Consider the following 24,309-nt stretch of genomic DNA (forward strand, 5'->3'; position numbering starts at 1 on the left):
ATCGCATGCACAATAGATAACAATTGCTCTGCTAGCATAAATATTGTCTTTTTCATATGAATCAAGCCCAGTCCTCATTGATATAGCATTTCCATCCTGTTTTATGAAAAAAATTCAGAGAAAATCTAAACCTACAGAATGTTACCGCTCTCTTGTTTACAGATAAAATAATGTCAACTCTTTACATCTACTATTATTGTATATTAAATTATTTAGCAAAATCTAGTTTTAGAAAGACTCTAAATAAATATAAATACTCTGGTGATGTGTTATCATTCGTGCAGTAGTTCCTTGGCACATGTGAGCATCATGCTTATTTAGCCAAAGCTACTAACTATCCAGAATGAATTCTATGCAGTGTTATCATCCTGGAGATCATACAATTCCACAGTAAGCAATCATAGCTTTCAGAGGAAAGGTAACACATAACAAGGAAAATGTAAAAGACAAGGAATTACTGATGATGCGTTTTTGAATAAAAACTGAAACATAGAAGCTAAATATCTTGTTGTGTGTATATTTCTATTAAGCCTTTGAATGCCGCACCTACACTCTGCTATATATATATATATATATATATATATATATATATATATATACACATACATACACACACACACACACACACACACACACTAGTAAGCCCAATCGAAGCAAAAGCTTCGATAGCTAGACTGCTACCTTCTGTGTTTCTGCATGTGTAAGAAACGGATGTAGTATAACTCTCTGCCAGCAGATGGCAGCGTTTCAGAGACTCATGGACATTAGACATAGATGAGATATATCTATATATATATATATATATATATATATATATATATATATATATATATATATATATATATATATAGATATGGCTTGTAGGACCGGCACTCCACGCTGGATGGGTCAGTAACTGTCACCAGTGCGTTCACAGCTTAGTGAAGCGATTGTAGATGAAACTTGTGGTGCGGCACTCGGCTATGATAGAAAATCACGACAGTACAGTGTCTGTTTTGTACATCAATGTTTCAGTGCTCTTTAATATCGGCACTATCTTGACGATAGTGCCGATATTAAAGAGCACTGAAACTTTGATGTACAAAACCGACACTGTACTGTCGTGATTTTCTATCATAGCCGAGTGCCGCACCACAAGTTTCATCTATATATATATATATATATATATATAATCTCAATAAATCTATGAAGAATGCCACCTCCTACAAAACTGAGGAAAGTAAGGCGTTCTGAAATGGAAGATAAACTAGTGTAAACTAGCAATGAACCCACTTATAGGTCAGAGTAGAATGACCAGACTGGATTACACTGAGAGGAAGGTGACAGTAGCTCATACAATCACTCATTACAACAGTGGAATGCAGAAAAGCATTTCTGAGAGCACAGTAACACAGAAACATAGAGGTTGAAGGCAGATAAGAACCACTTGGCCCATCTAGTCTTCCCTAAACACGTGTACATGCACACACTCACACATCTCTTTCAGGAGTCAATTAACCTAATGTATATTTTGTGTGGGAGGAAAAGAAGAAGTGTAGCCTGCTCCCACTGTGTATACTGTAAATCTCAGCTTTGAATAGAGGAGTGATGATTTATCATTCCACCATGCCTCTACCCATCGACAGATTTGAACTTTACAGTCCTCTCCTGGGGTAGGGGTATAAGGTGAGTGTCAGGCATGGTCTGCTGTGTGGATGTGGGAGGCATGGTGCAGTGTGGTTCCTGCTGCGTGCAGGTGTAGCTGGACCTCTTACCTAGCGCAGTAGCCTCTCACCTTCAGGCCGTAATAAACCAACAGTGCTGGTAATTTGCCTGCACCCGGACATGAGTATCTTTGAGGAAGGAGAGGAGGTAAGTACAATTCTTCCTGAGCGCAGACCGATGGCTCCTGCAACATACCTACAAAACCTGCTTTGGGCTTACGTGAAGGTCACCTCCAGCATTCTTGGCCTCAGAGCCCGAGTAAACACCTATTGGCATTTACACACCAGGCAAAAACTAAACCTTGCACCAGAGTGCAAGGAACACTGTCTGCCGAGTAGTAAGGGAGATAGGTAGACAGACACACACATAAAGACGGACAGATATTATACTCACAGAAACTTAATTTGCACTTCTTCCACACCTCCACTTACAGGTCCCTGTAAGGAGTCAAGACAATACTGCCCAGCACGGCCAAACGCTACCTAGTGTGTCACACAACTACCCGAAATACAACACAAAGCCTTAAAACTGACAATGTGTGTGGTATGGCACAAACTTCAACACGTCTAAACAAACTGTGCACTGCATGGAAAACAACATACAGTATAAATGTCAGTGCAAGTACAGGTGACGGGACTGCCCTTAAAATCTCTGTCTCTTCCCTGCTATTACACCTCCCTACCCAGAGCTGGCCAGCCCCTGGATGCTACCACTATTCCTACTTTGGAGAACTTACCGGAGAGGTGACCGCTGTACAGCTTGTTCACCTCTAATCCCAACTACCTACAGAAGGACTGAACCACTCCACCTGCTGACCATAGGTCAATCAGGCTGTGCAGCTGGAAAAGATGACAGCTGCATAACCTGTCCCCCTTCCAAAAAGTACACCCTGGTTACAGGCTGTGCAGCTAGGAAAGGTGACAGCTGCATAACCTGTCCCCCTTCCAACAAATACACCCTGGTTACAGGCTGTGCAGCTGGAAAAGGTGACAGCTGAACACCCTGTGCACAAATACACCCACTTATTACCTGGAGGCTTAATTCCTGATTTGCAGCCTCTGCCCTAGTGCCCACCTACAGGGCCAGAATGAGGTGAATGGAGCCTAATGCCCAAAGTCACCTGTTTATATAAGCAGATGGGAAGGTTACACAACCTTCTAACTGTCTCAGGCTTGGTGCCAAGTTATTTGCCCATGGGCATGGTGCCCATCTATGCCCCAGACCTTGTACCTGACAATACTGCACCCTGGGCCAAGGGGGCCCAACTAATGTGGCTACACACCAAGAGGTCCCAATTAATGTACCATGTGGGCCTAGCGCCATAACACCCGGTGGTCTAGGGAGGGAGTGGAGGTAGATGGCTCAGGGCCGCCTACCTTTCATTGGAAGAGGCTGCTGGGTGGGGGGGATAGGTTGCTTCATCAGCTCTACTGCTTTCCATCCCAGCAGGCCTCTCTGGTCCTCCGCTTCTTTCTCTGGCCACTGGTCAGTCCTGGCCAATGTCGGTGCCTCATATTGTCTTACTCTAGGCAGCAACAGGCATCTTTTGTCTTGATCCGGCATCTTCTGACCTTGTCCGTGGCCACTGGAACTGTTGTTGTCTGGAGCTGCTTTCTCCAGATTGTCTTCGGCGCGCCTTCCCTGCCGCACTTCCCTGGTCTCTTGTCTGATGTCAAATGCTGGGGTTGGGCCCGAGTACGATGAGGCAAGCACTGTTTCCCATTGGACACCGATTTGGGAGCCATGGCGCCAATTTCTGAATGTGTACAGTATATACATATATGAATGTGTGTCTATGAGTTCACATTCTTCTCGTGCAAGACAACCTCTAGCAACAATCTCTGTTGACAAATAGAGAAGCAAGTTTTCACAATGACGTTTTGTGTATCATAAAAGGGATATTTCATATAAATACCTATGCTATTTATTTGCATATGTCTGCTTTATGATATACTGTATATGTATATATATATATATATATATATATATATATATATATATATAAACACTCAGGGTGACATTCTATGGGATGAGATTTGTGTTTTTTGGCGTATATTAAAAAAAATGGCGACATCGCATTTTTCCTTGAAATCGCATATTTAATAGGATGCGCTAAGGGACGGATATCGCATATTATGTGCGATAACTCATGCGGACCAAAAGTGTGTGAAAAAAATCACATTTTTATCGCATCCAGATGTTTTCGTACAGAAAAGTATACAAATCGCTTATTTAATGGGATGCGTTTTCGCAAATCGCACTTTTAAGGTGTCTAATAATCACACTTTTTTCAGACCAGGTTCTGTTGGGCGATTTGGCCCAGAACTCACTTTGGTCAAGTGCACAAATGGTTAATTTCAACACAGGTGCACTCAATTTCACTCAGAAACACGCCTACATATACCCCAACATCATTAAGGACACCTGTGAGTGTTTGAGACATGGAGATTTTGCAGAGTGGTTTGGAGTTGCTGATTTGTGATGTGGCCCATTTGGAGGAGCTGCGCAGGAGGGAGGAAGCTGCATACCAGATCCAGGTAGCCCCCCGACTACTCCATACCCCACGTATGTATCGTGCTCGGCTGTACCTGGACTCCCTATCGGATCAACAGGTTGTGGGGATGTTTAGGCTGAACCGCAATAACCTGTTGGACTTATATGAGCAGGTGAGACATGATTTGGACCCTTTCGGGGGAGGCAACTATGCAGTGTCTAGGCTGCAGAAATTAATGTGTACTCTCTACTATTTGGCCACAGGCTCCACTCAGTCTGTGACCTCATGGTCCTTGGGGGTATCACAGCCCACTTTCTCTAAGCATTTTACTCAAGTGTTACTTGCTTTAAAGAAGTTGTGGCGGACATACATCAGATTCCCACGTTCTGAGTTGGAGTGGCAGGACCACAAGGTGGCTTTCTATAGACTCTCAGCATTTCCTCACGTGCTGGGAGCTATAGACTGCACACACATTGGTATTAGGGCACCGCACGTGCGGGGATACGTCTATGTCAATCGGCGTGGGCGGCACTCTTTGAACGTTCAGGTGGTATGTGATGCTCATCTCAAAATCCTTACTGTTGTAGCAGGCTTCCCTGGGAACTGCCATGACGCCTATATTCTGAGGCACTCAGCCCTCTGCAACCGATTCAACCAACAACAAATGCCAGAGGGCTGGCTACTTGGTAAGTACATTTTTACATATTACCCTCTCTGTCCTTATTTGTACCTGTTAAAATGTGTGTGTTTCCAGTTTCACAAGCATATTGCTCTTGTCCCAGTGTCTCCTGTTTGCACAATGCACATACCTTACCATATAAGGCAATAACTTCCTATCTGTGTTTTAGGTGACTCAGGATATGGGTGTGTTTCCTGGCTCATGACACCTTTGCGCTCCCCAGAGGGCCCTGCACAGCACCGGTATAATGAATCCCATATTGCAACCCGCAATGTGGTGGAGCGTACATTTGGCGTATTGAAAAGTAGATTCCGGTGTTTGGACCGGTCATCGGGTACGCTGCTTTACCACCCTGCAAAAGTAGTAATGATCGTCCAGGCTTGCTGCGTGTTACACTGCATGTTAGCCCTGTCCCAACCTGCCTATGTGGAGGAGGAACTTGCAGCAGTCCTGCAGGAAGCCCAACCTACCACACCTCGGGTAGTGAGGGGTACGCAGAGGGGTACGCAGAGGGGGAATCAGGTGCGTACACAAATCATCAGGCGTTAATTTTCTGGTAAGCACATGTGCCCTGTATTCCAACATGTACCTTTGCTGTAAGTGTACTCATAAACAAATTATTTAGCTATACCATCTGTTTCCACCCACATTTAGCCTAATACACAGAGCCCACCTGATGCAGCTGGTGGTGCTGACCTATCCCTTGCTGTAATCAACCTTGTAAGCAGTGGCGTAACTATAAATTTTGCTCCCCCCTGCCATAACATTTTGTGGCGCCCCCCCCGCCCCCCTATATAAAAATTTATATATATATATATATGCAGGTGCTGGGGGGCCGGGAATAATACTGCATGTACCCGGGGCTGGCAGTGACAGATTAGTGATGACCCGGTTGGTCTCCATTAATGGGGGATGGGGTCAGGGCTTGGGGTGAGTGAGCCCAGCTGAGTGTGTGGCTGTCAGCATGTGAGCCGCCGGCATCTCTCCAGAGGGAGGGATGTGAGAAGTGAGAGAGAGTGCACAAGGGAGGGAGAGAGAAAGAGATTGGTAGGAGTGGGGTCTCACATTACATACAAACATTACATATGCTGCCTTACTCATAACTACATTCACTGCCTCCCTCATAAATACATACATACATACACTGTCTCCCTCATACATACATACATACATACAATACATACATACATACACTGTCTCCATCATACCTACATACATACATTCACTGCCTCCCTCATACATACAAACATACATACATACATTCACTGCCTCCCTCATACATACATACATACATACATACACTGTCTCCCTCATACATACATACATACATACATACATTCACTGCCTCCCTCATACATACATACATACATACACTGTCTCCCTCATACATACATACATACACTGTCTCCCTCATACATACATACATTCACTGCCTCCCTCATACATACATACATACATACATACATACACTGTCTCCCTCATACATACATACATACATACATACATACACTGATTCCCTGTACATATATACACTGTCTTCCTCATACATACATACATACATACATACACTGATTCCCTGTACATATATACACTGTCTCCCTCATACATACATACATACATACATACACTCACTGTCTCGACTCCCTCATACATACATACATACACTGTCTCCCTCATACATACATACATACATACATACATACATACACTGATTCCCTGTACATACATACACTGTCTCCCTCATACATACATACATACATACACTGTCTCCCTCATACATACATACATACATACATACATACATACACTGTCTCCCTCATACATACATACATACATACACTGTCTCCCTCATACATACATACATACATACACTGTCTCCCTCATACATACATACATACATACATACATACACTGATTCCCTGTACATACATGGCATGACCACCTCATATAGTGCAGCAATGTCCCCCCCCCACACACTCTCAATTAGGGTCCATATCAATAGCCCCACTACTCGACCCCCCCCCCCCCCCTGCCAAGAGGCTCTATCATGGGCAGTATATGAGCAGTAACTACACTACATGGCAATGAGCTACATGTACCCCTCCCCCGCTTCCCAGCCACCACCTGCAGGTGCACTTACGGTTCTCACTTGCTGCTAGGGGTGCTCCTGTTTCCTCATTCCAGGAGGGAGGAGCGGCTGTAAGCAGCCAGGGCCATGGATGTAACTTCCTGCCGCTGATGCCGTGCTGACCCCACCGGCGGAGGTACGGGGATTGGGAGGGAGTCGCAGCAGGAGAGTGCAGAGTCTGCCTCTCAGGAAACCCTGCCCGGACATCATCATATAGAGCGGCGCCGCTGGAGCAGGAGGAGAGCACATCACAAACACTGTCCCTCCTCCTCCTACCAGCGCGCGCCGCAGTGGTGTGTATGCTCAGACGTCATTCACTGAGATGATTTCTCAGTGTGTGCCCGCGGGTGCAGGCGCCCACACAGTCCCCGCTCCCCCAAGCGGCAGCGGGGGCTGCCTTACACAAGTTACGCCACTGCTTGTAAGTACATTTGTAACATGTATGAATTAATTTTGCTCTAAAACATGGCTCACCTGGTGTTGTGGAACTACACGTGCCAACATGCCCTGACACACTATAACCATTACAGTCCAAACAATGAGTGCCAGAGCTTGCTGGAATATGTAGTTCCACAACCTTTAACGGGCCAGAAGTTACCCAACACTACTTTTCAGCAATCCCATTGTCATATACCATTACACTATGTCATATTTCACACAACAATTGGTTCATAAATAATACACAGACAAAATGGTATGCGTTTAGACATTTTTACTGCAGTATAGTATGTCATAAACAACCTGCATTTTTGTCACTCAAACATTTGAACTGTCGGGGGATGTAACAAGATGTATTGCATATTAGATGCAAATTAAAAATGTATAAAAAATATGAATTATTTTCTCCCACCATCAGGCCACCCTAAACCACTTCTTTAAGCTGCACCCAGGCCACCCCGGGTCCTAATACTCCAACGGGGTGGGGAAGTGGGGGAGCCACTTACTGGGGTACTAGATACACTACTCAGTGTAGATGCTGCTGCACCTATGACATTGCCTTCCATCTGCTGAAGTTGTGCCTGCATAACTATTAAGGCATTGGTCTGCGCTGTACACGATTGGTTAAGTGCAGCTATACTTTGCGCAAGGTTGCCAATATGGCTATTCTGTTCCCTTACAGCAGAAGTAAGATCTGCAAAACGGGTGTCAATGCTATTAGCCATGCGCACATGAGTACCTACACCAACCCGTACACTCCTTGAAATTTTTCTTAATTGAAGAAAAGTGTGACGCATGTACCCCTGGATGTTCCCTATTTGCAGGCTTTGGGAGGCCATAAATTCTATTTGTTTCTCCTTGAAATTTACCAAGGATTTAGCTACTTGTGCAGCAGAAGCTGCTGTATGGGGTGTGTTTGTGGGTGGGGGTGGGTTGGGAGTCACCCCACTTGGGGGAAGATCACTCTGTGATGACGTCTGCATTTCCTCCTCAGCCGCAAAGGTCTCCAAGGGTTCTGGAATGATGTTCATTTCGTCCAACATCATAATAGAGGATTCTGTTGGTTGTGTTTCTATTTGTACAGTACCTGTGGATACAGATGAAGAGGTAAATACTGATGCATATATAGGCCAGTCTCTCTTCAGTACTGTTTTTGAAAGGGCTTGAGATGCTGAACGCACATACCTAGGGGTATTATGTACTTACACATGTACCCCGATACTGCATGTAACATTGACATTAATAATAAGTGAGATGGCTAGGTCAGATTAAATTCATTTCCGTTGCAATGTAGCAGCAGGAGATGAATGTAGTGTGAGATATTGTTGAAGTGACATGGGTGTGTGTACTGTATGTGTAATAGCCTGTTTTTTGTTCATTTACCTGCTTCCACAGATTCTGCACCAACGGGCCTTCTTTTCTGTGATGCGTGAGCACTTCGGGATGGACAATCTGTGAAAGGAAAGATGGGCAGCCATTATCTACCTTGCAATGGATAAGCATTTATGCCAAAAATACATTGAAATTACATTACTGGCCAATACTTCCTTTGGTTAAGGACTACATGATTTAGTCCCCACATTATTTGACATATGTTTTACACCTGAATTTTTTGTTAGATTATTATTAAACTATTTGACACATTACAACTGGTGGATAATCTGTGGTATGTAGGCATGGCAGCTAAACCACCAGTACACCAATGTTTTTTGGGCCAGCTGCTAGAAATAATGTTAAAGTGTTGATCAATATCAGCAGTTGTGGAACTACAAGGCCCAGCATTATGACCAATTTGAAAGTAGGAGCAGGCAATTTTTTGTCCCTGACCTTGCTGGGCTATGTAGTTCCACAGCAGCACTTTACTTAGCATAACAATACAAGTGAACATTACAGTTTGAAAACATTGCCATGTATGTTTAAGATTGCATGTGGTAACACTTACCAGCTCTGGATGGCGTTGGTGGCCTATCGGTATCCGCGACGTGCATGCCAGGCAGGACCTCAGGGGGTATGATTCTTTTGTGCTTGACCTCATAGGACGTGTAGCAGTGGTGGGGCTTCCTCCGCCAGTCTTGGTGGCCTCCTCCAACTCCATGGCCATTTTACTTTTGAGCTGTCTCTTGATATCGTTGAACCTCTTCTTGACATTTCTGACCAGGCGCTTGTGCTGACTTACAGGGGGACATTTACCAAAATGGATTCGTAGAAAAAAGGTGTATTCGTAGGCAGAAATACACCTTTTTTTTACGAATTTGTATTTTCGGGATTTACAATCCCAAAAATACAACAATTCGTAGTCCTAAAAATGGAACATTCGTATTTGTATTTACAAATACGAATGTCCTACACCACCGATAGGATACGACAGAAATCACCATTCAAAAGAATGGTGGTTTCTGATTTACTAAGCAGCCGTACTGATAATACGGCTGCTAAGTGGTGTGAAACACCCACGCAAATACGACAGGAAAATAGAACACCATTTTCCTGTTCTATTTGCTTTAAGCCTGCACGGATCAGTCAGATCCGTGCAGGCTTCAGTGTAAAAAAATAGAAAAAAAATTTAATATAAAAAAAACCCGGCGTGGGGTCCCCCCCACAGCCATAACCAGCACCAGGCTGACGGAGCCTGGAGCCGGTAATTAAAAATCAGGGAACCCTACAAATAGGGGTTCCCCGATTTTTAACAACCAGCCCCAGGCTCCTGCTCTGGGGCTGGTTCCCAAAATACGGGGGACAAAATGAGTAGGGGTCCCCCGTATTTTAAGAACCAGCCCCAGGCAAAACCAGCCAGCAGGGTAATGCCACAGCCGGGGGGAGACTTTTTATACAAGTCCCCCCGGCCAAAGCATTCATCCCTGTGACCGGTCAGCCTGGCCAGGGGCCCTGGGGGAGTGGGGACCCCCCCAATGAAGGGGTCACCCCCTCCAGGACTTACCTGACCAGGCTGAAGCCTGGTACTGTCCCCGATGCCCCTGGGCGGTGGGCATCGGGCTGATTATGGTGTAAAAAAAAAGATGAAACTATTGTTTTTTACTGTGGCACTACAAGTGCCAGCAAGCCTCCCCAGCAAGCTGGGACTTGGAGAACCACAAGTCCCAGCCTGCTGGGCATTAAAGGGCCCGCTGGCACTTGTAGTTCCACAGTTAAAAAATAGTACAATAAACACACTGACACAATGAAAATAAAAGTTTAATACACACATTACATACATACTGATACTTACCTTTCTTGATCCCGTAGGTAGCCCTGGTCCTGATGTCCTGTGTCGTTCTCCAGGTCCATGTCGGCTGTCTGCGTCGTCCTCCAGGTCCATGTCGACGGTCTGTGTCGTCCTCCACCAGGTCCATGGCGGTGTCCGGGTCCGAAGAAATCCATGTTGGAGCTGTGGAAGGAAATCCTACTCACCTGGTCCTGCGCTGAAGAAGTCTTCTCTTGATCCGACGTAGCTCCAACATGGATTTCTCCGGACCCGGACACCGCCATGGACCTGGAGGACGACACGGACCGTCGACATGGACCTGGAGGACGACGCAGACAGCCGACATGGACCTGGAGGACGACACAGGACATCAGGACCAGGGCTACCTACGGGATCAAGAAAGGTAAGTATCAGTATGTATGTAATGTGTGTATTAAACTTTTATTTTCATTGTGTCAGTGTGTTTATTGTACTATTTTTTTAACTGTGGAACTACAAGTGCCAGCGGGCCCTTTAATGCCCAGCAGGCTGGGACTTGTGGTTCTCCAAGTCCCAGCTTGCTGGCACTTGTAGTGCCACAGTAAAAAACAATAGTTTAATCTTTTTTTTTACACCATTATCAGCCCGATGCCCACCGCCCAGGGGCATCGGGGACAGTACCAGGCTTCAGCCTGGTCAGGTAAGTCCTGGAGGGGGGGGACCCCTTCATTGGGGGGGGGGGTCCCCACTCCCCCAGGGCCCCTGGCCAGGCTGACTGGTCGGTAGGGATGAATGCTTTGGCCGGGGGGACTTGTATAAAAAGTCTCCCCCCGGCTGTGGCATTACCCTGCTGGCTGGTTTTGCCTGGGGCTGGTTCTTAAAATACGGGGGACCCCTACTCATTTTGTCCCCCGTATTTTGGGAACCAGCCCCAGAGCAGGAGCCTGGGGCTGGTTGTTAAAAATCGGGGAACCCCTATTTGTCGGGTTCCCTGATTTTTAATTACCGGCTCCAGGCTCCGTCAGCCTGGTGCTGGTTTCGGCTGTGGGGGGGACCCCACGCCGTTTTTTTTTTTATATTTATTTATTTTTCTATTTTTTTTTACACGTTGCAGCCTGCACGGATCTGACTGATCCATGCAGACTGCTAGAAAAATTCGTATTAGCGGCCGTATATATGGCCAGCTAATACGAATAGTTACACCATCGGAGGGTTACAAAGCAGTCGTATCTGACTGCTTTGTAATTTCCCCTCCGGAACACGACTTTGCATACGACTAAAACAGTCGTATGCAGTCGTAGGGAAAATACCAATACGAAAAACTAGGTTTTTTGGTAAATTTCCCCCACAGCGTTCACTGCCTGGGTGATGTCCTTCCACATAGCCCTTTTCCACTGTGCAGTGGTCTTGTGGTGACTTTTCCCCAGTAACCGGTCAAACACTGGTATGATAGCCTGGACAAGCGTAGCATTTTCCTCGTATGAGTATCTGACCTTTCGGCCATTTTTTGTGCGGCCAGCTTCTACCTCCTCCTCCTCCTCCTCATTTTTTACTCCAGCCATGTACCCCTCCTCCTCCATGCCAGTGTCTTCCTCCTCCTCACCTCCATCTTCCTCCACCACTGACATGTGGCCCTCCTGCAGCTGCTCTGGGGTACGGAATAGGTCCTGGGTATAGGATGGGGATGCCAGCGGATCCTCCACCTCCTACTGCTGGGGCTGGTCTGCCAGGGCCTGATCTGGGGCTGGCCTTGCTGTGGCCATGCTGCCTGCCACACTGCTGCCACTCCCTTCAGCAGTCCTCTACTGCCTCTTCCACTTGGCTGGCTGCTGCCACTGCTCCCTCTGCCACTGCTCCCTCTGCCACTCCTCACTCTGCCACTCCTCACTCTGCCACCAACACCTCTTCCTCTGCTCACACTGCCACTGCTCCTCTCCATGCTCCTTACTTCCTATCAAAGAGTGAAATGGCGCCAGTGCCTCTTTATATAGGGGGTGTGATACATAATGGAGGGGACAGAGGTGGGCCAATAAGTTAGGGGGTTCTTAGTCATGCGGAGACAGTCTTGTAAATCGCACTCCGGTTGGTCCGAAACTCGCACATGACCGGTGGAAGAAATCACACTTTTTGGTGTCATAAAATCGCACCACTTCGCCGCAAATCACACTACATCGCACTTTTCAACCTCCAAATCGCATCCCATTAAATATGCAAATTATTACCAAAAAATGCGAATTAAAAAAGTGTGAAGAGCGGCGATGTGGTGCGAGATAAAAAAATGTGCATTTATCTCATCCCATAGAATGTCACCCTCAATCTCTATATTAGCATATGTAATAATATTTTTAATTTTAATCACAAAAAATTACATTTGTGTATAATGATTACAATACAATTCTAGGGTTGTAACCAGATAAAATCTGGATTTTTTTTATTGTTCCACACACGTGCAGATTACTGAGGGCAGACAAAAGCCAGGCCTCCCATGCAGTCCTATTACTTCTTCAACTGTGTTAGTAACAAAATGTTCTGTAAGCTTCTTATACTTCAAACAATTTCCACTTGTCATTTAAAACTAATTACATTAATAAGATACAGTAAATAAAGCTGGATAATAATTCATTTTGCTGTAGTATAGTATAGGGATGGTTTCTGTTTTTAATATATTCCTTTATAGAATAATTAAACATCTACTGTATGAAAAAAAGGTTGGATACATTTTATTTATAAGAGGACATGATATATATAATAAGGATTAATGTTACAGGAGGCCCAGGGTACTTAAGATATGGGGGCCCAAAGGACTAAATAAACAGACACCCAGCATACATACATACATACATACATACATATACAACATGCACAGTATAAATACATACACAATGCACACAGCATACACACACACACACACACACACACACACACACACACACACACACACATTGCATATATACAGTTGTGCTCGTAAGTTTGCATACCCTAGCAGAATTTGTTATTCTCTGGCCATTTGTCTGAGAATATGAATGAAAACTCACAAACTTTTCTTTCACTCAAACTCACAAACTTTTCTTTCACTCATGGTTAGCAGTTGGGTGAAGCCAGTGGCATAACTAGATACATGTGGGCTCCATAGCAAAAGTTTGTAAGGACCCTTACAAACAAATTGTATACAGCACGTGATATTTTGACAGGCAAAGTGGGCCCCTTTCAGCTCTGGGCCCCATAGCAGCTGCACACACCGCACCTATGGTAGTTTCGCCCTTGGTTGAAGCCATTTATTGTCAAACAACTGTGTTTACTCTTTTTAGACAACTGTCTGACGTTAGTGGGTCCAGATCTGGCTGCTGGCACATCCTCCATCTTTGTCATCCACTAATCATCTTCTATTGGCGGTGGCTGTTGTTGCTCCCTCTCTCACATTGATGGTGTTGCTTAAAAAGCTGCCTGGAGACTGCAAAGGACGTAAATTGGATTTAGAGAAGACAAGTCACAGGAAGCTAGGTGAGGAGCTGCTCGGATATCTTGCTGTTATACTGTCGATACTAGCAGAGTCAGATTAAGGTCTAAATGGGCCTGGAGCTGAAAATGATCAAGGGCCTATTATGCACAATAATAGGGGTTGTGGCCAGCACCTAATAATGTGGGGGGCATGGCCAGTGTTCTGGTTGGGTGGTCTGCTCATTGATGTGTCTGTATTTGTGTAAATACTTTCAACTAATTATATATGCCTGGAAAAGGTAGGGGGGGCTGGCATAAGAAAAATGCAGGGAGATATATCGGCGGGTGCCCTCCAAAGGTGCACCCGCAGGACGCCGATGTCCTAAGATACTTGCGGGGTGAGGCGGCACTCCAGTCATAAAAAAATGACTGAAAGCCGAAACTTGGTACCTTTTATGTGGTCACCTAAGTTTACCACACCATATACCCCTTACAAAAATCATGCAACACAATAGTAACCCCCTTATACTATACTTGCCTCTTACACATTATGCCACATGGAATGAGCCAAAATTCACACAGAGTGAGCCAAAATTCACACTTTGGCACACCGATTAAGGCAACATTTACATTTTGCCACATGGATTGAGCCAAAATGCACACTATACCAGGCATGTCCAAACAGTGGCCCTCCAGTTGTAGTGAAACTACACGTTCCAGCATGCCTTGACATAGTTTTAGCATTCCTTAATAGCAAAACTGTGGCAATGCATGATGGGACTTGTAGTTTAGTAACAGCTGGAGGGCCATAGTTTGGACATGCCTGCACTATACCAAACAGATTGAGCAATAATGCACAATATGCTTCATAAATAGGGGCATTAAGGTGCGCATTAAGGAGCACATTAAGAATTTACACCATAATGCCCATTACATGTTAAGCCACACACCATAATCTCCATTACGTATTATGCCAAACACCATAATGCCTATTAAAAATTATACTACATAAGTGTTGCTTACCTTCATTGCCAGGGGTTCCATGTTCATTGCCAGGTGTTCCATCCTCATTGCCAGGGGTTCCATGCTCATTGCCATGTGGGATTACATGATCATTGTCAAGGGGGAATACATGCTCACGGTAACTGGGGGACAGCCGCCGCTGTGCTGAAATGACAGCGATTGACAGCCGGGCAGAGAGCAGGGTGCTGCCCGGCTGTATTCAGAGCACTGCATATCCCGGCTATTTGAAATAATAACCCTTTCATACCAGAAAATGCAGGGACTTACCCGGACTGGCCCCTTTTACACCAGCCTAGTCCCTGCATTTTCTGGTGCGAGTGGGAGAGAAAACCACCGCCGCCCCCCTTTAAACAACCAGCTATATCTTCGGACCAACTGACACCATTTACATGTAGGCTTCGAATAATTTTGGAGACGTGAAACTGGGCCGTTTGGGTCCATAAAATTACATTTCAGAAATGTTTACCCGCAATATCTCCAGAACCAATGAACCCATATGGACCAGGTATCAGATTGAAGGCCCAGCGATTTGGGTTCGACTGAGATCAACCTCGAGCTTCTGTGATGCCGGAGGGGAAACTGGCTGCCGGGGGGAACCGGGTGGAGGTCCGAATTAGCGGGTTCCATATTATCCTATGGGGAAAACGTTCCAGGTTTGCCTAGCGGTATCTCCGGTTCCCGGGGGGCTAGCAATGCAAGCCTGGAGCTGTAGCTCCATCAGGCCCATTCTTAATCCGGCCCTGGATACTAGCTCCTTGGATAGCATAATGGCAGTTACGCAGTCACTTGAATGGTGTTCACATGAGGGCATTTTTAACTTCAGAGGCACTACACATTGAAACCACACTGAGCACTGCACAGACTGTACTCTCCTGGGCTGTTTTTACAGGGGGACAAGCTGTGCAACTGCCCGTGGAGCAGTGCAGTGCACTTCAAACTGTGTCCATGTCGACTGTGTCGACATTCGGGTAAAAAACTGTGAAAAACCTCATGTCGGATTTTGGCTGTTGACCTAGACACTGTCGACCTAATGCTTGTGTCGGCCTTTTTTCCATGTCGACCTTTTTGCATGTTGACCTTTTTGCTTGTCGACCTAATGGTTGTCAACCTTTTGGCTGTAGATCCTTTGTACCACTTCAGTGGGGAGAGCAGGCAGCCAGCTGACACCCATGAGAATAAGTTAACAGTAAACCAGTCAGTCATAGTCAGACACACTACCGCATGCTGGGTGGCCAGGGGACAGAGGTCACCGGTCACTTATTTGCTGAGCTCAGCAGACTGGTAATATTATAGTCCAGCCACTCTGTCCTCCTCCTGTCAACGTGAGCGCAGACATTATGCAGCGAGTTGCTGCAAGCCTGCTGCTGCACAGTTTGAGTGTCAGTGCAGTGTGAGTGCTGTTGCACAGTGTGAGTGTCAGTGCAGTTTGAGTGCATTAAATTGGGCCCCAGCGGGACTATGTCTGTGCTTTCACCGTCACCAGTTATTTATATAGCGTATATTCCGCAGTGCTTTACAGAGAATATTTGAACATTCACATCAGCCCCTGCCCCAGTGGAGCTTACACTCTATCTTCCCTACCACATGTACAAGCACACAGACATTCTAGGGTTTTGCTTTTGGGGAGACAATTAACCTACCTGTATATTTTTAATTGTGGGAGGAAACCAGAGAACTCTGAGGAAACCCACGCAAGCATGGAGATAATATACAAACTCTGCACAGTTAAGGCCATGGTGGGAATCTTTACTCCTCTAGGCGCCATTTTCCTTATCTTGCTGGCTAGCTACTATGCAATGTGCACATTGCGCTGATAGACTCTGCTGCTGTATTTCTTTTGTGATGGGTCTGGGCTGGCTGCTGCTCCTGCTCCGATACCTGTGGATCTATGTTGGTGAGTAGTACTGTATCTTACATGCAGTCTGTATGTCACAGGTACTAGTCTAAGATGGCTATTTAAAAAATATATATATCTGTTACTGGGAGAGGGGTTATGCTGGAAGTAGTGGGGCCAGGAGGGTAGCCTAGGTTGGGTACTGTAGGCTGCTGGGGGTGGGGAGGGTTGGTGCGATATGTCACTCAGGCTTGGGGGGGGGGTACCGTACATCACTTGGTTTTAGTGGGTAGTATATATGATACCTATGGGTAGTCTATCCCCCTATGGCCAGTGATGTGCAGCGGGTCCCCCCTCCCTCCCTGAACCCTCAGCCGGCTGTGAGAGGGCTCCTCTTCCTCCTCCCTGCACCCAGAAGCGGTGCAGGCAGGAGGAGGTCACTGGTCCGGGCAGCACAGCGGGAGGCTGCCCAGACACAGGTGAGGGGGATTCGGCGGGGGGCACGCGGGGCGGCGGGGGACACGAAGGGAAGCCCTTAGGCTTCCATGGGATTACGCCACCTAGAACTGGCGTAAACCCCCCCCCCCCGCAGTGAAGCCCCGGCGGTGGGGCTTTGCTGCATATGAAAATGCAGTAAAAACCCAGAAAACAGGGGTTTTGCAGCATTTTGTGTTTGGTGAATCTCGTCCATTGTCAGTCATCATTGTAATTAACATTATAGCATAACTTAATAGTTCTGAAATTATTTGTTCGGTTCTACTTATCCCAAATGAACATGCTTTTATAAGCTTATATACAAATGTGCCGCATTCCCATGTCCGCAGTATTGCTTTAGCACACCAAAAAATAGAGCGTGATTGATTTTCAGTGAAGAAAGCAGTGGGAGAAAAAATATTAGTGCCAGCGGATCAGGCTGAAAGCACCACACTCACCTACGGAGGTTATTGATGTAGCTTTATTCCATAGGAAGAAATAGTCTGAGGCATTCTTCAAATTCTAAAACCACCATCTACTGTATCTCTAGTCTTTTTCTGCTAGGCCACACCTCCGCCCAAACGCCATGCCCTTTTCATGAGGCCACACCTCCTCCCAAAACGTCATGGTGAATGATCAATATAGGAAATTAACCTCAGCCACCCACTTATTACTTGTGTAGGACTTACACCCTGAAATGTACTTTTGGATCTCACAAGGCCATGTGAGGTCCACTGAACCGGCACTCTCAAGGGATGACAAACAGATGTGTAAATTATACCTTGGGTCATTGTTTTCCCTATTTTTTTCCAGGTCTGGCTGGACCAAACCTGTCCGGTTTGGAATTGTATTCAAATGCGGGCATCAGTTATTCTTGTACCCTTGGGTTCTTGTGACCAGCTTTTCTCTGGTGATAAAGGGTAAAGAGAACATGTGGAACTGGATCGCTACTATCCAACCCAACTCAGGTGCACAACAGTGGTCTAGGCCTAGAGCAGCAATCTAAGTATGGGTGCTGGGAAAATGGGACAGCACACTGATTCCTCACATCTGAGCAATGTGTGGAGGCCCTGGGACAACTGCGCCTGTCTCTTATAATCCGGCCCTGAAAATAAGGGTTTGTAATTTATAACCTTCTTTCATGACGCCTTCTTAGTCAGCGATCTTATTGAACACATACTTCTACAGATTCCTGTAAGAATGACCTGTTAGCTATACAGTAGATCCAAACAAGCAAGGAAAGGAATTATATTTCAATCAACCCAAATCATTTTGCATCCATAAAAACTGTTAATAAAATGTTTCTGTATTAATCATTTATTTTATTGGATGTAAAATGTGTTTAAATTTGTCTCTGCAGTCACAAATGATGGTAAGGGGTTAACTGCAAGGAAAATTGAAAGGAGAGATATTGTAGCTGTGAAACTATGATTCATAACGGACCTCAGCCTGAGCCCAGCTGATAATATGAAATGGAAAAACACCTTAGGCTGTGAAAGTCCCTCAAGCAAAAAATGTGGCATCTTACTGTAGTCACCTGATCACCATTGAGGGAGCTCTCCCATCATTACATGAGAAGAATCTGAAATCCTTCACCAACTGATACAATGATCTTTTCATTTATGGATGTTATATATATTTAAAGGGATTATCCAAGGACTTCCGTAATTGACAACCCTTGTAATGTGTATTCCATTTTTAGCAAATGAAACCCAGTCTCTCATCCTAACCCTCTGTTCCATACTCACTGTGTACCCCATCTGTCACCCCTGTCAGTCTGCCCCTCCACTTCAGAATGTAAGCACCTACGAGCAGGGCCCTCTCCCCTTGTGTGCTTTTCCTTCTCTTACTTAGACCATCTTCTACTCTATTCCCCCTACAATGGCATCTAGCCCTAGTTTCCTCCACTGATGCTTGTTTGCGTGTTATGAATTCTGAAACAGCAATACATACTGTACCTCCCAACTGTCCCTTACTTCAGTGAATAGACGCATAGCATTTATACTCCGCTAAGCAAAGCAGCAAGTAGCAGGGGAGACTCCCAAGTGCCCCCCACCTCACCACCACCGTGGGACACTGCCTGCCCCAAGAGGAATGCAGGAGAGTCCCCCTAAAAAGGGACTGTCCTTTGAAAATCAGGACAGTTGGGATACCGCTTTATATACCTGTACCTGTCCTGCATTCTCTGGTACTGTAAAGGTCCCCATACACTATGTGATTTGGGCATGATTTTACCCCATTCGGATGAATCCGGCTGTGAAATTGGCCCAAATCGCACATGTAGACATCTCCTCCGACTCAATGCGTGGTCCCGTGCGCTTCAGATCGTATTCAGGAGGCCGGACAGGCTCCACATAAGATTTGCTAAATCTTATGTGCAGCCCAGATCCAGACGGGTGACGGCAGCGGGCGGGGGATGCCAGCTACCAGAGAGCCAGGTGGAGGGAGCAGGGGTGGCGGTGCAAGGAACCAGGGGGCAGGAGAAAACACTGCATGGCAGCGCCAGAGGTGGGAGCAGTGGAACACTAAAAAAAAAAAACATACCAATGAATAGGCAGCCATTGATTGGCTGAGACCTCTCTCACACAATCAGCGATTGACTGAGAGAGGTCTCAGCCAATCAGTGGCTCCCCATTTATTGGTATGGGCTTTTTTTTTCTTTTAAGTGCTCCAATGCTACTGATGCATGCACGCTGCCCGGCAGCAGATTCCTCTGCCCAGCTCAGTTTCCTGCGCCGCCCCCTTCTCCCTCCACCTGGCTCTCTGGTCACAGGCACTGCACTGCCATCCCCTGCTGCCTGTTCCCCTCGCCCGCATCCACCTCCCCCCCTGCTCCCAGCAAGTTGCAAGTGATAAATCACATGCGATTTCTCACCGTTCGCAGTGACATCTATAGGGGCGGGCTGACATGTTCAAAGAAACCAGTGCTGCAGGTCCGCCGAAGCGACAACACCGGGTCTGCACCGGCCGCGGTGGTAGGCAAGTAATGCAGTCCTGACCACGCTGACCAGTAACCGGGTAGACTTAATTGAAATGGCAATATCCCAGGTCTCAACACAATATACTTAGAGGCAGTGGCGTAACTATAATACAGCAGCCCCCGCGCTGGCTTGGAGGAGCTTGGGTCTGCGGGGCGCCCTAAAAATACCTTGGTCCTGACAGTATATGCTGCTCGTGACAGGGGCATCAGCAGAGAATGTGACGCTGGGAAAGCGCCTTCCTGCTGCCACATCCATGGGAGTAGCGCCCGGCACCAGGGTCACTCTGCATCCTCCCGCTCTGCGAGCTGCTTCTTCCCCCTACAACCTCATCTCCCAGCGGGGCCTCGGGTTCTCCACAGTGACCGGCAGCAGCACTTCACTGCCAGCGCTGTGACAGCACCTCTGCTGCCAGGGCACTCCCTGCTGCTGCACTACCACGTCCGTGAAAGTAGCGCCCGGTGCCAGGGTCACTCTGCCTCCTCCCGCTCTGCAAGCTGCCTTCTTCCCCCTCTGTCCTAATCTCCCAGCGCGGTGGTGGGTTCTCAACAGTGACCGGCAGCAGCACTTCACTGCCAGCGCCGGCCGGAGACCGCTGCATGGACATCTTCCTGCATGCCTCCGACAGCAGGCACAACGCACACACTAAGGTGAACGGGGATGGGGGCAGTTGTGTGCTGTGGGAGGGAAGGAATGAAGGGTGGTGAAGCCCTGAGGCAGCCCTCTGTGCACCTGTGACAGAGTGGGGACTCAGCATCTGGGGGTCTGTACATAAAGCATGCTGTGCTGCAAGGGATAGAAGGAAAACAGACAAGCTTTGCTGCTAAAACTAATCTCCGACCCCCCTCACACTCCTGCAGCCTAACCCTAAGTAGGTAAAGCATTTTCATAATTAAATGTTGGGGGGGGGGGTAAATTTCAAGTTACGCCACTGCTTAGAGGGCCTGATTCTGGTTCACTCGCAGAAGTAAATTCTCTCTCTAATGGACAAAACCATATGCACTGCAGGTGGAGCAGATGTAACATGTGCGGAGAGAGTTAGATTATTTACTAAGAGTTTTTTGCATGGTGATAAATGAGAATAAGAAGATAACTTCAGTGCCATTTAAAACTCTTGCACTTACTAAAAAGACACACTGGGACGTTTAAGAATCTATGATATGTGTGGAACCATTACTTATCATAGTGCGATGGGTAGGCCCATCAGCTTTTGCACTTACATCATAAAGAAACCGATATAAGTGTCCCCCAATTGTGTCATGTGAGGTACGCCACCACATTATTCATCCCTGACATTCAAGCACTTTGAGTTTAAGACACCAACACCCAAATATTTCACTGGGATATAAGGTATATGCCTAACTTATTTAAAGGTGTTTTTCACAATTTTGGTGCAGGGATTTACTTCACTCCATTCCACCCATGTTCACCCCCCTTCCTTTTATATTTTAAATAATATCACTACACATTGGTTTGTTCTTATATATCTCCAGGAGGGACACATTGCTCTGCTCCTGGACTTTCCTATTAATGTATGATTACATCACCTGTGGTGAACAGGTCAATTACTCAAAATGGTGTTCAACACATGTGCTGGCAATTCTAAATTAAGAGGGAGGTGCAGGAGCAGAGCAATGTGTCCCTCCTGGAGAGGGTAATGTTGGGAGGTATGTCATCGACACTCCATGATGTGAGCAATCACTGCCATTCAAACGATCACCTGTGAATGAACATATCAACCCACAGTGAGTTGGGGTACACCCATTGTTTGTATCACGTTTGAAACTAGATACCTTGATATACGTTTTGTATATTATTGTAGCGGTAACTGAGGTATGCTGTCGTTATTCTAGAAAGCACAGAGACCCACCACCTTTTCGTTCACGAGAATAATAATCACCTTACATTTTGAATCATTTCAAATTTTTTCCACATATCTGAGTCAAATTACGGGAGGATCCCCATACCCCATAGTAAAAAGAACACTTGACACCAGTGAAAGAAACTGATATTGATCTACACTCCATAATACCTACCGGAAGTTGGGTTGATCAAAACGACAGAAACAGATGAATCGAATATAAAGATTACACCTCCGTCCAACCCATTGGTAGTTGCGGTATGCCCACCTTTTGCTTCATTTCGAAGAGCTGTTGAATTATCCGGCTCCCCGGCCCCTCTGGATTCTTCTACAAAATAGAGGAGGGTGAGCATACTATTACGGTGTGACTATCAGCTGCAAATTGTATGTATGGTCTGAAGGACCTAACCACAGACTACTAACAACTACTGTGACAAATATATGTGCCGGAAAGATCATAAACTTGCACAAATTAACCTAGCCTAACAGACCCCATCTGTACTAACAGACTAACCTCATTATTATTGCTGGAAGTACCGGAATTAGCCCTATACTAACTCTATACCTAACCAGAACTATACCACCATTCTCCACAATAACCAATATATTTTTATAAAAATTTCTATATACAATACATAAAATGCATTCCAGCTAATATTGATTGCATTGTACTATATTTTATTCTTATTGTTTTCATGTGTACTATTAATATGCTTTTTTTTTTTTTAATTGAATATATAATACAGTGTGTCCAGTGTTCTTTTATTCAGCGGAGGTCATCAATTAATATACTCAGTAGCGCAAAGTGCTATAAATTCCTTTCTTTTTCTTTGCTCTTGTGTGAGATTGTAGCAAACTCACCTAGCACCTGCAGCAACTGAGTATTTAATCTAAATTTAATCCTATTGAGGTTTATAATTCATCTTCCAAATAGCTCCGGGACTTGTGGTTAGGGGAGGAACTTTGAAACCCTCCAACTACCCACTACTTTGATCTTAGAGAGTTATGCATTCTGGGTCGCACTGCGTTACTAGACGTTGCTTTCTACAAATTCTCTTTCTCCATTGACCACATATATTGGTTGTAACCATTTTGTGTGTCCAAACATTTTGCATCCTATCAAAGAACGTCATGTGATGTCATGAGATCATGCAGTAGACCTCTGGAAACCTTTTGCATGGCCAGAATATCTTTATGGTGCCCCTAAGGACCTACTGGACCCTAGACAGGTGCCTAGGTTACTCTGCGGAAAACCTGCCTCTGGTTCCCACTGCAATAATAAATTGGCAGATGTATTGCTGTAGAATTGTGTTGCCTTTATCTGGACCCTGGATAATGGACTTTTGTCTTTTTTTTTAACCTTGCTAAATATGTAATAAATAGAATAAAGGGCCTTATTTTGGTTCATTCTTTCTGACAAAATCCTTCTTAGATGGACAAAACCATGTGCACTGCAGGGGGGCAGATGTAACATGTGCAGAGAGAATTAGATTTGGGTGAGTTATTTTGTTTCTGTGCAGGGTAAATACTGACTGCTTTATTTTTACACTGCAATATAGATCTCACTTTGAAGTAAAACCCCACCCAAATCTAATTCTCTCTGCACAAGTAACACCTGCCCCCCTGCAGTGCACATGGTTTTGCCCATCTAAGAAGGATTTTGTCAGAAAGAATGAACCAAAATAAGGCCCAAAGTGCCTTGAATGAATAGTGCTGCACACGTTGGGAAGACTGTGGAAACACCATGTTGAAACACTTGGTGCATAGTGCAAACCAATTACTAAGTTTTTTTTTCCCAATTATTATTCATTAATTCAAAATGAGCTTGACATGAAGCACTTAACTTGCTGCAGTAGAAGCTCCAATACAAGTAACATCTGCAAATACATTAATGATGGTCAGAACGACAGCCCATACATTAAATATTATTTGCATTAATTAACATATAGGGAAATTTGCTATTAAAGACATTGAAGGCAAAGGGATCACTAACCTTAACATTTACTGACATCTGGATAGGAGACTTCATCATTTAATGGCCATAATAAATTCCATCTTTTGCTGATGGCACGAAAAT

General features: G+C 45.5%; 1 protein-coding gene across 3 annotated transcripts in view; it reads right to left on the reverse strand.

Annotated features, from left to right (window-relative positions):
• Positions 1–24,309, reverse strand: part of LOC146074104 (syncytin-1-like) — a 124,317-nt gene that overhangs the window by 15,904 nt on the left and 84,104 nt on the right. For 2 of the 3 annotated variants that reach the window (XM_083181860.1, XM_083181858.1), the window contains exon 2: positions 22,408–22,560. The exons of the other annotated variant lie outside the window; for it this stretch is intronic. The gene's annotated coding sequence lies outside the window, so the exon portion shown is untranslated. The remainder of the gene's footprint in view (positions 1–22,407; positions 22,561–24,309) is intronic. 3 annotated transcript variants of the gene reach the window in all.

The sequence above is a fragment of the Crinia signifera genome, chromosome 4, assembly GCF_055691185.1.
Source record: "Crinia signifera chromosome 4, ASM5569118v1, whole genome shotgun sequence".
Lineage (NCBI taxonomy): Eukaryota > Metazoa > Chordata > Amphibia > Anura > Myobatrachidae > Crinia > Crinia signifera.